General features: G+C 44.2%; 1 long non-coding RNA gene across 3 annotated transcripts in view; it reads right to left on the bottom strand.

Annotated features, from left to right (window-relative positions):
- Nucleotides 1-12,682, bottom strand: part of LOC309515721 — a 37,945-nt gene that overhangs the window by 21,845 nt on the left and 3,418 nt on the right. For all 3 annotated transcript variants that reach the window (XR_014212625.1, XR_014212626.1, XR_014212627.1), the window contains exon 2: nucleotides 1,811-1,903. This is a non-coding gene — a long non-coding RNA (uncharacterized lncRNA). The remainder of the gene's footprint in view (nucleotides 1-1,810; nucleotides 1,904-12,682) is intronic.

Raw genomic sequence — 12,682 nt, 5'->3', positions numbered from 1 at the left:
GCTCACTCAAGCAAGCAGAGACAGGTAAGGCCTCTGCTTGCCCACCAAGTTCACCAGGCAGGGTGGACAGAAACAATTTCCTGTAAATGCTACTATGCACCAGCAGCCTCAAGCACAGAAGAGATCGCCACTTCCTTTCCAGGAGTTTCCTCTTGCCTGCAACATTAAGCCACCCACCCAGATGCATTTTTTAAATGTAACAGCCTGAAGTGAATCGTGGACAAGTTAGCAACAGACACCCCCTTGCTTAAAAATAAGATGAGAGTTCAAAATAGTACGGTAATTGCGGGGGAAACTGACAGCACAATCCTTGCTCAGGCAGAAGTCCAACTGAGTTCAGTGATGTTTGATCCCACATAAATGGGTAAAGGATTGCAGTCTAAAACATGTAAAGGCAGGTTGAGAAGCTGGTAGGGAATGCTTGTATAGATAAGACAGCAGAGTAAAAATAAATAAAATTGAACAGTGATCAAGAGTGGATTTCATTTACTGTGACACGACATTCAATTCTGTTCATCAGTATGAAGCAAAGTAGAAGACCACAGTGGTGCAGAATCGATATTTCTATGTATTTGAGAGCAATGGCATGTATTGATCCATAAGCTGTCACATGTGAAGGAGGAAAGGAGAAAGTATGACCAAACCAAAACTGTGAGAGTTACTGAACGTTGTGCATGATAAATCTAGCATTCCTAAATTTGAACGCTTAGACCCACTTGTGGCGTTTGTACAGAACCCCCGATTGTTTCATGGACTATTGACCTGTACACCACTACGGTACTTTATTCTTCCGCTGCCACCAATTTTGTGGAAAAAACCCAGGGTTCCCCGGTGAAGTGTTGAGTCTCAGTGAGGTAAGGCTAACAATGAAGATTAAAGTTTAGACAGAACATTCTTTATGTATGCTACAACAACAGCAAGAATACTCATCGCAAAGTATTGGAAGACACAAGATCTACCCACCTTGGAAGAATGGCAGATGAAGGTGATAGACTATATGGGATTGGCAGAAATGACCGGCAGAATCCGAGACCAGGGAAAAGAGACGGCGGAAGAAGATTGGAAGAAATTTAAGAACTATCTTAAGAAACATTGTAAAATTAATGAGCGTTAGAATGATGCGATTTTAGAAATTAAGTGGATTACAGCTGTAAAGATTAAGTTAAAAGAAAAGAAAGGTCAATAATTACATAAAATCAAGGGTGAGGATTTGCTGAACTGAATATTTGAAATTGGAATGCAGAAAGGGAAGGTATGAGGAGGTCGGGGAAGTAAGCTTTAAGAAAATAAGGATTTGAAATTATACTTGTTTTTTCTCGTATGTGTGTTTGTTTGTATTGTTGTGTTTGTTTATATAATTTGTGAAACTTTAATAAATATTTAATATAAAAAAACCAATGAAGATTAAAGTTTATTTCAAACACAAACAAGTTTTAAAATATATTTGAAACTGTCACTCTATTCCCTCTCAGTATTGTCCGTGTCTCTAACTCACTCTGACTCCTCTATCTCCCCCCCCCCCTCAAAAGAACCAACCAAACTGTCAAAACCTCTGGGCTGAGCCTCAAAATCAGGTAGGCTCCGCTCCCGGGCTTTCTTATTGGTCAACCTATTAACCCTTTCTCTCCCCCAATACAAACGTATCCTCAAAGAATGGGCAAATGCCACATCACTTCACAGTATTTTTGACACTGAAAGCTACCTTGTGGTCAGGGCTGTACACCAGCGGCAGACCTACATTCTGGGGGCCCTGAAGCTTGAACTGTTATGGGGCTCCCTTCACAACCAGAAACGAGGTCTGGGTACTCACTGTTTTCTTCTTCAGTGGGGTTGTTCCATGGCAGATCACCATACCTTTACATTGTCTTTGCTACTGACTCTCAAACATTGGGATTGTTGAAATCTATACAACAACAAAACAATCATTTTGAATTGTGCGAATCAGGTCTACTAGACCAAAAGACTTTAAGCAATGTGCACTAAAGTCGCTTCTGGGGCCCTGAAGCTTAAGCTCCATTAGCTTCGTAGTAGACTCACCCTTACTAGACACACATTTTTGCATGCAGCCAGGAAGAACATGATGTGGGCATCCACTGCCTTCAACCCAACTTTTCCCCATTCCAGGTGGCAGCAAGGAGACTGTGGCTCATGCTCTCACTTTAGGGTGGACCCCCTTAAATCAATGGGGCCTTGGTAAATGCCTTCCTGTACCATCTGCTGAAGATATCTTCTGAATGTTCCCTAATATGCTCGCCATGTTTCTGAAGACAACAGGAATGGACAAAGATGGGTTGTGGCCCATTATTGGTGCCTCATTAATCAGAGTAGATTAGATTATTCTTTTGCCCTGCTTCTAAATCTGTGCCCTTCCAGTTAGCAAAGTTTGGGCTTTTGGTTATCCCAGCTGCAAGACTTGGCTGGCAAGAACAGGATTTGTCATGTGTGCCAGCATCTTCAAAAGATAGGTGGCTTCGTGCAGAGAAAGTGCAGCTGGCGTTAGAAGAAAAGCTGTCTCGTTTCAAACGGCAGCACATGAAAAGTGACCTGCTGTTTCCTGATCATCTTGCCGTGTCCCCTAAGAGGCTGGTGATGTTTCTAGCTACTTTGCTACTCTGAAAAAGGTGTTCCTAGGGAGACCCAGCTGCTCCACTATTCACTTGCTATGTCAACTGCTTCACTTTGCTGGTTGTAAAGGGACCTGCTCTTTAGATACTGGAGGGGGAGGGGGAGCAGGAAAAGGCCCTCTTCTTCACCATACATTTTCTCCCCCCTAATTTAGGTTTAAAACAGCTTCAGTCCTTTTCTCTCTACCCCTTAAGGCTCCATCTATGCTTCAATTACTCAGCCCAGTTTAATATTCCCATCAATAGACCAAAGCCTTACAAATCGAGTCACAGTAGCTCCAATAGCTTTTCAGATGTAAAAACTACTCCCCACCCCCGTCCAGCTATTCCATTCATTTATGTAACGAACAACTTGATTCTATTACTTATTAAGCTACTATCACATCCATTCTTCATCATTATTTCATTCATTTTCATTATTGTTTTCCCCTGCTTTCAATGGGCAATCCAACTCCTCTTCGGATCCTGTAACTTCTTTTGAGAGTGGCAGAATCTACACAAACCTGGCTGCATCATTCCAAATCCTGCTAGTCATATTCTGTACCAACTGAAGCTTCCAAGTCATTGTGGAGATCTTCAAGGGGAACCCCACATATAACACAAATGTAGTGATCCAGCATAGATCACTGTGGCCAGATTACCCTTTCACAGAAATATCTGCAGCTGGCAGAGGCTTCTAGTGACAACATTTCTCCATACTGTGTGCTTAAGAACCAATAATCCCATATGCGAAGATGTCAGCATTGAGAAAAGCTCATCAAGAAATAAAAATTTCCAAAACATGTCAGGCACAAATGAAATTTGGCACTTCTTGAGGAAAAACAGTAGTTTTCCCGCTGGATTTTGTGGGGATCTGTTAGAGAAAAGCAAATATATTTCCTTCTCTTGAGTTTGTAGTGATCTAGCCAGCTCTTGCTTAGAGCCTCTGTGTTTAAGTTACCTCCACTATTAAATGCTGAACCATTTTGTTTATTGTTATTTTCCAACTTGAGACAAATGTCTGCTATTTCTCTCTTTTTAATCTCCACTCATCCTGTACATGTCTGCATGAATAAAGCCTTATACCTCCAGAAACCATAAGTGATTACTTAAGTCAACTTCATCCAAGCTGTGAGGTTTGCTAACAACATGCCTCCCCACTTTGTTCTGTATAATAAATTGTACCTGCCTGCAAGCAGGGTATAAAAGAAAACAGGGAAGGAGGGAGGAACTTGGAGGGTGAGCTGTAAAGTGCGCAGCTTATGGTTAATTCACTTTGCCTGAATATGATACAGTCTGCAACCAGAAATGCTTCTATCTTCCTTTCCTATATCCATGTTACTCTTGGCCTGAGTAACTGCTTTATTTGATGCAATCTTCTTGACTGGATGCAAAGACCAACAAAGTCCCTGTACCTCTAGTAACTGGGCAGAAGGTTGAATTCTGCCAAGTGCACTTTATCATGCAGGGATGAAACAAGCTGTGTCTGCAGGCATTTCCTCTTCTGCACACTCTTGTGGCAGAGGAGCCCAGTTTCCCCTTCTACTTGATCACCTTATAGATCAGATGTTCCTTGCTGCTATTGAGTGCAATGGTCCAGATTCATACCACATGTTTCCATACCTCAGTATCCAGAGAAAGGTACTGACACCTTGCCTTTTACTAATTGAAAGCCTTTCATTTCAAGATGTATTTTTTATACCACACTGACATCTGCAGGAACGCAAAACAGATATGGTTATCAGAGGGAAATTAAGGTTTTTAAATAATTAAACCAATCTTGCATTGTAGATAATGGCTGTGTTAGTCTGTTTCTGAGACGCACATTGGACACAGAGTTTCCACAAGAAGGTGCTATCTATTTTAACAGCCAAACCTTATAGTGAAAGCTGTGCTAATGCTGTATGTACTAGAAGACTTTAATTACCTCTTGCTGGTGGAATTGCTCATATGCCAGCATGTCACAGGAGGCCAAAAGAGTGCAGGACTTGCCAGCTGCAGACATTAGTCAGTTAGGTCAGGGTTATGCAGAAATTAGACTCACAGGAAAACTGACACAAAACTTGCACTAAGCGTTTTTGTGTGTGTGTGTGGTTAATTGTTCTATATGGAAAGAAGGAGCTGAACTTGACAACACATAGTGCATATCCTACTGGCTGTTGTAAGTCTTGCTAATTTCTTTTTGAAAATCTCATCCAAAGGTATTTAGCCAGGAGAAACTTAAAGAGCAGTTCAAAGATTCCATGCCACCATTCATTTGATAATGAAAAACCAGATATGAAATATTTGTAAGAAAGCTTTTTTCTAGAATATACTGTATTTGTTCGTGTATAACACGCCCCAATGTATAAGATGACACCTATTTTTTGGAACTGCAACAAAAAGGGTGGGGGGAATTGCCCAAGATTATTGAGCTTCTTTTGGGAGGAAATTGCCAAGAGTTGTTGAGCTTTTTTGAGGGGAGGGTCACTGCCGCCAATCGCTCTACAGCAGGGGTCAGCAAACTTTTTCAGCAGGGGGTCAGTCCACTGTCCCTCAGACCTTGTGGGGGGCCGGACTATATTTTTTTTGGGGGGGGAAAGATGCAAGAGCACCACAAGCCCCAGTGGCTGCTCACCTGTATCTTGCGAGCGGCAGGGGCTGGCGGTGGCAGAGGGACGATGAGCGGCGTGTGAAAAGGCTCCGGAGAGGGGCTGCTTAAAATGGCGGCCGCTTGAGCGCTGCTGCTGCTGGCACCATCAAAGCCCAGCCCCCTTTCTCTTCTATGCAGGGTGAGGAGAAGCTCGGAGGAGGGAGGGAGGGAGGAGGCACTGCTGCCACCACCTCCGTGTGAGGGAGAGGGAAAGAACGTGCGCGCTGGCGATCCACCTGACGATTCCCAGACTGTCCACGGGCCAGATCCAGAAGGCAATTGGGCCTGATCCGGCCCGCGGGCCTTAGTTTGCCTACCCATGCTCTACAGCCTGCCCGCCAATCAAAATAGCACACATCGCCATGGCCACCACTCATCTGCATGCTCGCCGCCAAAAGCCCACCTGCACTCTCAACGCAACCCCAGACAAATGCACACACGCCTCGCCGCTGTCATAAATAGCCTGCCCAAAGGCCTTGCCGCAGCAACCAATCACACACCCAATCACCGCTGCCAATCTCCTGCTGGCTGCTGCCAACAATCGCCTGTCTGCTATCGGTGTATAAGATGACCTGAATTTTTTACCTATTACTTCTAATGAAAAAATATCATCTTATACACGGACAAATATGGTAATCTTCTGAGGATGAATGGTTATCCCCACAAAACTCCCAAAGCCTAGGAAACGGCATTCATTTGGTCTTAAGACATTACAAGAACTGGAGAGGTTTGCATTTTTGTGGCTGCTGCCAAGCAGCATGAGTAAGTAATAAAGAGATCCAGGTCTTTTTGCCTTTCACAATATTAGTATATTTAACCAGGCTGCAGGTCTATGAAAAACCTTTCAATAGTCAAAAATTGAGAGAGATGGGAATGATATGACATAAGGTTACAGTGACACAGGGCAAAGAGAAAGAGCTGTGTGCGCACATGATCTTGGAAATTGTACCCAATCACAAGGAGGAGTGTGGTTCTCCCAAAAGCTCTTATAATCTATACCCACTCTCCATAGGGTGAGTCCAGGTGAGAAGCAGGCTAGCTGATGGAGTGCAGGAGAAGCTGAGTAGCACACACAGCCAGTGGTGGCTGGTTCCGTTTGGGACGGGTAGGGTGGAAGGTAGGAAGACCAACAGTAGGTGGAGCCACAGCCAATGACAGGCAGGGCCAACTATTTTTAGTTTTTTCACCATCCTCCTCCCTGCTGAGTTCTTAAAGGGCAACACTGAGATTTTAGGAGGAGGAAGCAGATAGGCATTAGAACCCCATAAACTGGTTGAAAGTAAGAAGGCAGGCAGGCAGGCATGTGGTAGTGGTTGTGGTTTAGGACAGACTGAGGCTTGTTTGTTTATTAAATTTATAGCTTGACCTTCCTCCCAAAGGAGCCCAGGCTGAAGGGACAGTCATTCCTCGAGAGGGGGGCAAGCACATGAAAGTAGGTGGGAAGATGGAGGAAGCAAATATCTCAGAAAAGCACCATGTAGGAGGAAAAAGATTCTTCCCCCTCCAGCCTCGATGTAGAAGAAAGCATGTCATTTTGCTTTCTCTTAAGTAAAAAGATTGTTGATGGGACTGTGGGTAAATTGTCACATCCTTAGCATCAACAAATTAGAACTGCATGGTTTTCAATCTCTGCATTATTTCTGGGAAAGGAGGAAATTGTGGACTGAAGGCCAAGTTCCACCTTCAGACCTTAGCAAACTAGGAAGAGCAAACTGCACATGAACCGGTTTTGGAGTGAGTTACAAAAATTATCTACCGAAAAACAGAAGACAAGGAGTTTGGGGTACTAGGCACAGCCAATCCTCAGAAATTATATGAATTGAAATGGGAGAAATCTGCAGAACCTTATATAATCCAGGGCAAAAGTAGTCCAAGGTAGCCCAAAGTATTTAGTTGAAAAGCTAACTTGTGCTCTCCCCATGTTCTAGTGGTAAGACAATAAACAAAAGTTGACAATTTACTGACCACTAATTGTACCCCAAAATCTATTGACTGATGCAGATTGTAGGACCACCTTGTTGTCATGTTGGCAACTGATATTCTTGCAGAGAGACAACCTGTATTTTCCTAGAAAGAATGTACTAAGCGTGCTTACGGTTGTGCATTTTTTGGTTTTGGGGGGTTTTTTTTGCAGCACAAGTACTACCTTTGAGAAAGTTATCTGATTATCCATAACATTTGGGAAATTGCTGCAGTACTTTAAGGAAAGTTGAGATCCTTGCTGAATAATGGCTGTGCGTTTTTGGTGCTAAAAACTCATGCCTGGCTCTTAGACTTGCCAATCTCTGAATGATGGGAGTCTTTCCTGCAGCTAAGTTTGCAACAATCAACTGTTCTTTGGTGGTTCCTGCCAAGTGCAACAAAAGAAAACATAAATTCACTGCTTTTATTCCCTCAACTCAAAGCTATTTTTAGCCTTGCATGGTCTTCCATTTAGATTTGTCATCCAAAGATTCCAGGGTCCAGGATATTGTACGACTTCCAGCTATTGTAGACATTTTAAAGACGATTAACGTCACCGAAGTGGTTGTGGACAGGAACCTCAGATGGTTTCTTTGTTAAGGCCATTCACTGGTTTCATCAACAATCAAAAACAAACTGCAGGATTGTTTACACAAAGGCATTTGCTGTCACCTTTCTTTATACTTATATTTATAACTATCCAGGCAAGGATGTTCATGTGGTGTTTGACAACATTAACTATTATTATTATTATTATTAGAATTTATATACTGCCCTGTCGAGTTGCAGCTCGGCATCCAAAGAAAAATCAGTCTCACACCATGATAGGTTCCGAAATATGGCTCCTCATAGGGCTAATGCAGCACAGCTTTTATTGTGTGAAATCAGAAAGATACAAAATACAAGCCAAGCAATTTGTTCTAAGCCAGAAGATAAGGACCTTCGCACTAGCATCAGGCCATGCTACGTTAGCCAATCATATAGGACAGCACGAGCTGTTCACGCGCTGTTCATGCTCCAAGGATGCTTCTAGCTATGAAATCACCCTGCAACAATAAGAACTTTGCTCATGCTCTCATGTACAAGCAATCATTTTCCCACATGTCCCCTTTTCTTGTTTATATTATTAGAGGAAAAGAGGGACCATCATTCCAAATCGTACACTTCATTGCCTAAGCGTCTACACTTTGCAACATAAACTCCTCTTGTAACCCCTGTGGTGGGCCGTGGTCGGTACCACCATGCAGTGCATTGGGAAATCAAAGAGGGTATGCATTGAATGCAACAACACACCATAATGAAGCCAGCAATACATGCAATTACAATCAATAATATTTTTCTTAACCATAATCCATTAGGCAACTGTCAGGGCTGCTACCCAGTCCCAGCTCACATAGGACCACGCTACCAGCGTTCACGTTATACAGGTTCCATTTCCAAACTGCAATGTGCAGCCCTACGTCTTCTATGTCAGGCCGGCGAAGATCCGTCTGAGTTTCCGCCTCTAGCACACCAGCTTAATACCCTAGCCTTGCTCCATCTCCTGCGCCTCTCCTTAACGTCTCTGGGTCCTTCTTCCTGGGGTTTCCCCCTGCTCTCCCCCCTTGCTCTGACCGCTGGCGCTCCCTTCTGGGAATCCCCGGACTCACTGGACAGGCTCGGGGATCTCGGGTCGTCATCCCCACTCATCCCTCCTTCATATTCCTCCCCCTCGCTCTCTGTTTCCTCCCTTCTCTGCGTCTCTGCTCCTGAACCCCTGACAGCAACCAAGAAAATAAGCAATCCCATGGATCAAAACCTTCAGGTGGATTCAAAGGATTATGGGCTATCATTTGTTCCATATAATCAATAGTAGCAGAGATATTGGTCGATTGATCAGTTATATACATACAGCAATGAGAATGAATTAAGGCACAAATTCCACCTTTAGAAGCAAGGATCACATCTAAAGCATAATGATGTTGAAGAACTACATTTCTTATTTCTGATATTTCTTTGTTAATAGCTTTTTTAAAATCATTTTTCTCAGCAGCTAAAAGGCACTAGCCAAGCATATTTTTTTCGCTTCAAGCATATTCCACTTGCTGTAACCAAAAAGATTGCAACAAGGTCGAGAACAGAGCCCATTGTCGCAGGCCTTGCTAAAGAACCATATTGCAACTTTCTGTCCGGGAACCATGCCAAAGCACAAAAATGAAACAAACTGGAACACACTGAAATTCCCTCACCCCCTCCCTTGCCAAGAGTCCACAATAGTGCCAAGACAGCCCTCTGTACATGCTCAGGGGAACACATCATAGGGCAGGACTCCTGAGGGAGGAGAAAAAAAAATCTCTGGGGGGTAAAATCCAAGTGATGTCAATAAGGATGAGAATGGTAAATTAGTCCAATGGCTGTTTCTGAGCAACCTGCGTGATATTTCGTGGCTCAATTATTGGCATGTAAAAACCACAATCCAGAAGAAGTCACACAACCATTTCTGCAGATACAGGAGCCCATTTGCTGTAAATAAGTCTGATGTATTGCTCCTTGTACTGCTGAGTCAAAAGTCCAAGCCCAACGAAACGTGATGACACAGATGGGATGGTTGCTATTAGGAGGCAGCAAAACTGTAATGATGTTTGGTGGTTGAAGTGGCTTCCCAGGGAAAAGGGGGGCCAATGCAGTAGGGGTGAAGATGGCCTTTCAGCGTGCCAGGAAACACTGGAACAGCTGTGGAAGAGCCTCTTCCATTGCAAAGGTGATTGTGATCTTGTCCGCTGGATCCTTATGTCCTTTAAGGGCAGAAAATAGTGGAGACAAAGTGGAGGTGGGCAGGTCCAAATAACTCTTTATCCAATTCAGCTGTCCAAGAATTTGTTGTAAATCCACCAGTTTAAGATGATCAGGAAACTGTAGTTGAGGTGTAACTGGAATGGCTGCAGATGGTGTCAGCTTGTGTCCCAGGTACGTAATGCGTAAAGTCCGCTGGATTCTTTCATTAGCCACTGTCAATCCAACAGGTTGTAGCCTTTGCAGGAATTTGGGACACGGCGGAGGACAAGGCCGTGGCTAGCAGGCTGTGGCTAGCAGTGCCCACTGACTGGCAGGCTTTAAGCATATCAGCAATGGCTATATTTGATGTTGCCATTAGAAGGCGCAGCTCTTGCGTACAGTGCTCATTTGCAGTATCAAACACAAGCTGGCGTACAATCGGTTCTTGTGCTGCCAGGTCCTGAACTTGCCACTTGAAGGTATTATACAACCGATCAACAAATTGTCCATAGAGCTTTGCAGGGCCCTGTCTGACGCTCCCCAATCGGCCATTGCGCTCAGTCATGTCATCAGGGACAGAGGCCAAAGCCTCGTGAGCTGAGGCTGTGGTGGCTGCCCAATACATAGGATCAAGGACCAACTGTTGGGCAATAGGAAGAAAATTTCCTCCTCCCGTCAGCCCATCGAGAACATCGGTTTGGCTCAGCATGACGGGGGCTGAGGGTGCAGGAGCAATCACAGGAAAGAGATTTGGAGTATCAGAATCAAAAGGCAGCAACGGAGCGGTGGCACAGAGAGATCTTTGAAGAGGAATTGTAGGAGCGGTGCCAAATGCCTTGGGCGGAGGAGGTAGAAGAGCTGGGGGTGCTGCAGAATTTGAAGAATGCAGGGGAGTGACAGGAGGAGCCGAAGGGAAAATGTCTGGCGGTTTAGGAGGTAGGTTTGAGGCAGGCAAAGCAGGAGCGGGGAGGGCGGGCGAAGAAGTTGTGGCAGCAGCCAGAAGAATGTTTGAAGGAGTTAAGCACGACATAGCTTTGTAGACGTTACTCCAGGCATGCAAAACCTTGACATCAATCTGAGGATGATTTTGAAAGAAGTGTCCAATTTTTTTCCAATCGTCTAACTCCCAATTTCCGTCCTGGGGGAACCAGGGGCAGTGAGTGTCCAGGGCTTTTATAAGGGACTTAAGGTCAGCTTTCCGAACAGCAAGGTTGTTACTGGCCAAAAGGAATTTAAGGTCTTTAAAAATTTTTTTCTGTGGTGCAGAGAGAGACTTTCCCATGATTGCAAGAGTTGCAAAAAGAGCAGGGAGCACTTACCGGAGGGATCCTTAGAAGGATGAGGGAGGCGCCTTTTTGCCCTGTCCGGGCGGAAGTAAGTGCTGATAGGTCCGTAACGTAGTCCAGAATCACATTCACACGGGAGCTCTCACCAGGGATCCACTACGTGGATGAACGACGCGTCTGCAGCCCTTGCCAGGCGAGGTGAGGCTGAACGTTGTTTAACAGCATGAAATCCGAAAGAAATCACACGGGAGCACTCACCAGGGATCCACTACGTGGATGAACGACGTGTTGGTGAGTGCTGAATAATGAAAAACAACGTGAAGTCCGAAGGCAGTCACACGGGGCACCAATTGTCGAGTTGCAGCTCGGCATCCAAAGAAAAATCAGTCTCACACCATGATAGGTTCCGAAATATGGCTCCTCATAGGGCTAATGCAGCACAGCTTTTATTGTGTGAAATCAGAAAGATACAAAATACAAGCAAGCAATTTGTTCTAAGCCAGAAGATAAGGACCTTCGCACTAGCATCAGGCCATGCTACGTTAGCCAATCATATAGGACAGCACGAGCTGTTCACGCGCTGTTCATGCTCCAAGGATGCTTCTAGCTATGAAATCACCCTGCAACAATAAGAACTTTGCTCATGCTCTCATGTACAAGCAATCATTTTCCCACACTGCCCTATCCCTGGGGGTTTCAGGACGGTTCACAGAATAAAACCACAATATAAAACTACAAAATATATAATCAAAATAAAAAAACAACCCAATAACCCCCCCCCCAAAAGCACCACATTTAAAAAGGGCATAGTAAGATAAGAAAAGTAGAAAACCAGAAAACTAATTCTGAACCTAAAAACTTTCCAACTGCTAATCAATGCATTGTGAAAACAAGCTACAGGTAACCTGTGCACAGAGCAGGTGAAAAAATTTCATTGCAAGGGGCGAGAAGACGGTTCTGTTTCTATAAAACATTCATGTCATGTTAGCTGAGCATCTGTTAATCACTTGGTGCTTTGCTGCCAGCTTTAAAGATAAATGAACAGGTGAACTTCACCTAATCAGGTTTATCTTACTAAGGCCTAATTAATCAACACATTTTTACAGTGATGGCCTTGGGCGACAGTAACTTTTTTGCATTATTTTTACACAACAAAGTACCACATCATTTCTTATGGTGAAGCATTTGGATGAGGGGGCAAAAGCAAAACAACAAGAAATGGTGTGAAGGCATGTGATGCTATGAAGATCTGGTTCTAGTCAGATCCCGAATGCGAGACCACCTGCGAAACCTTGAAAACTATGATGGAGGAATGGTGGGATACAATGTTCTAGATAAGGTGTGAGGAACCTTTGGCCCTCCAGGTGCTTGTGAACGACAGCTCCTGTCATTCCTGATGACTGGCCATGCTTGTTGGGGCTGATGGGAGTTGAAGTTCAGCAACA

Source organism: Podarcis vaucheri (assembly GCF_965113315.1).
Source record: "Podarcis vaucheri genome assembly, chromosome: 12".
NCBI lineage: Eukaryota > Metazoa > Chordata > Lepidosauria > Squamata > Lacertidae > Podarcis > Podarcis vaucheri.
The sequence above is the reverse complement of the archived record's forward strand: the minus strand, read 5'-3'. Positions and strand labels throughout refer to the sequence as shown.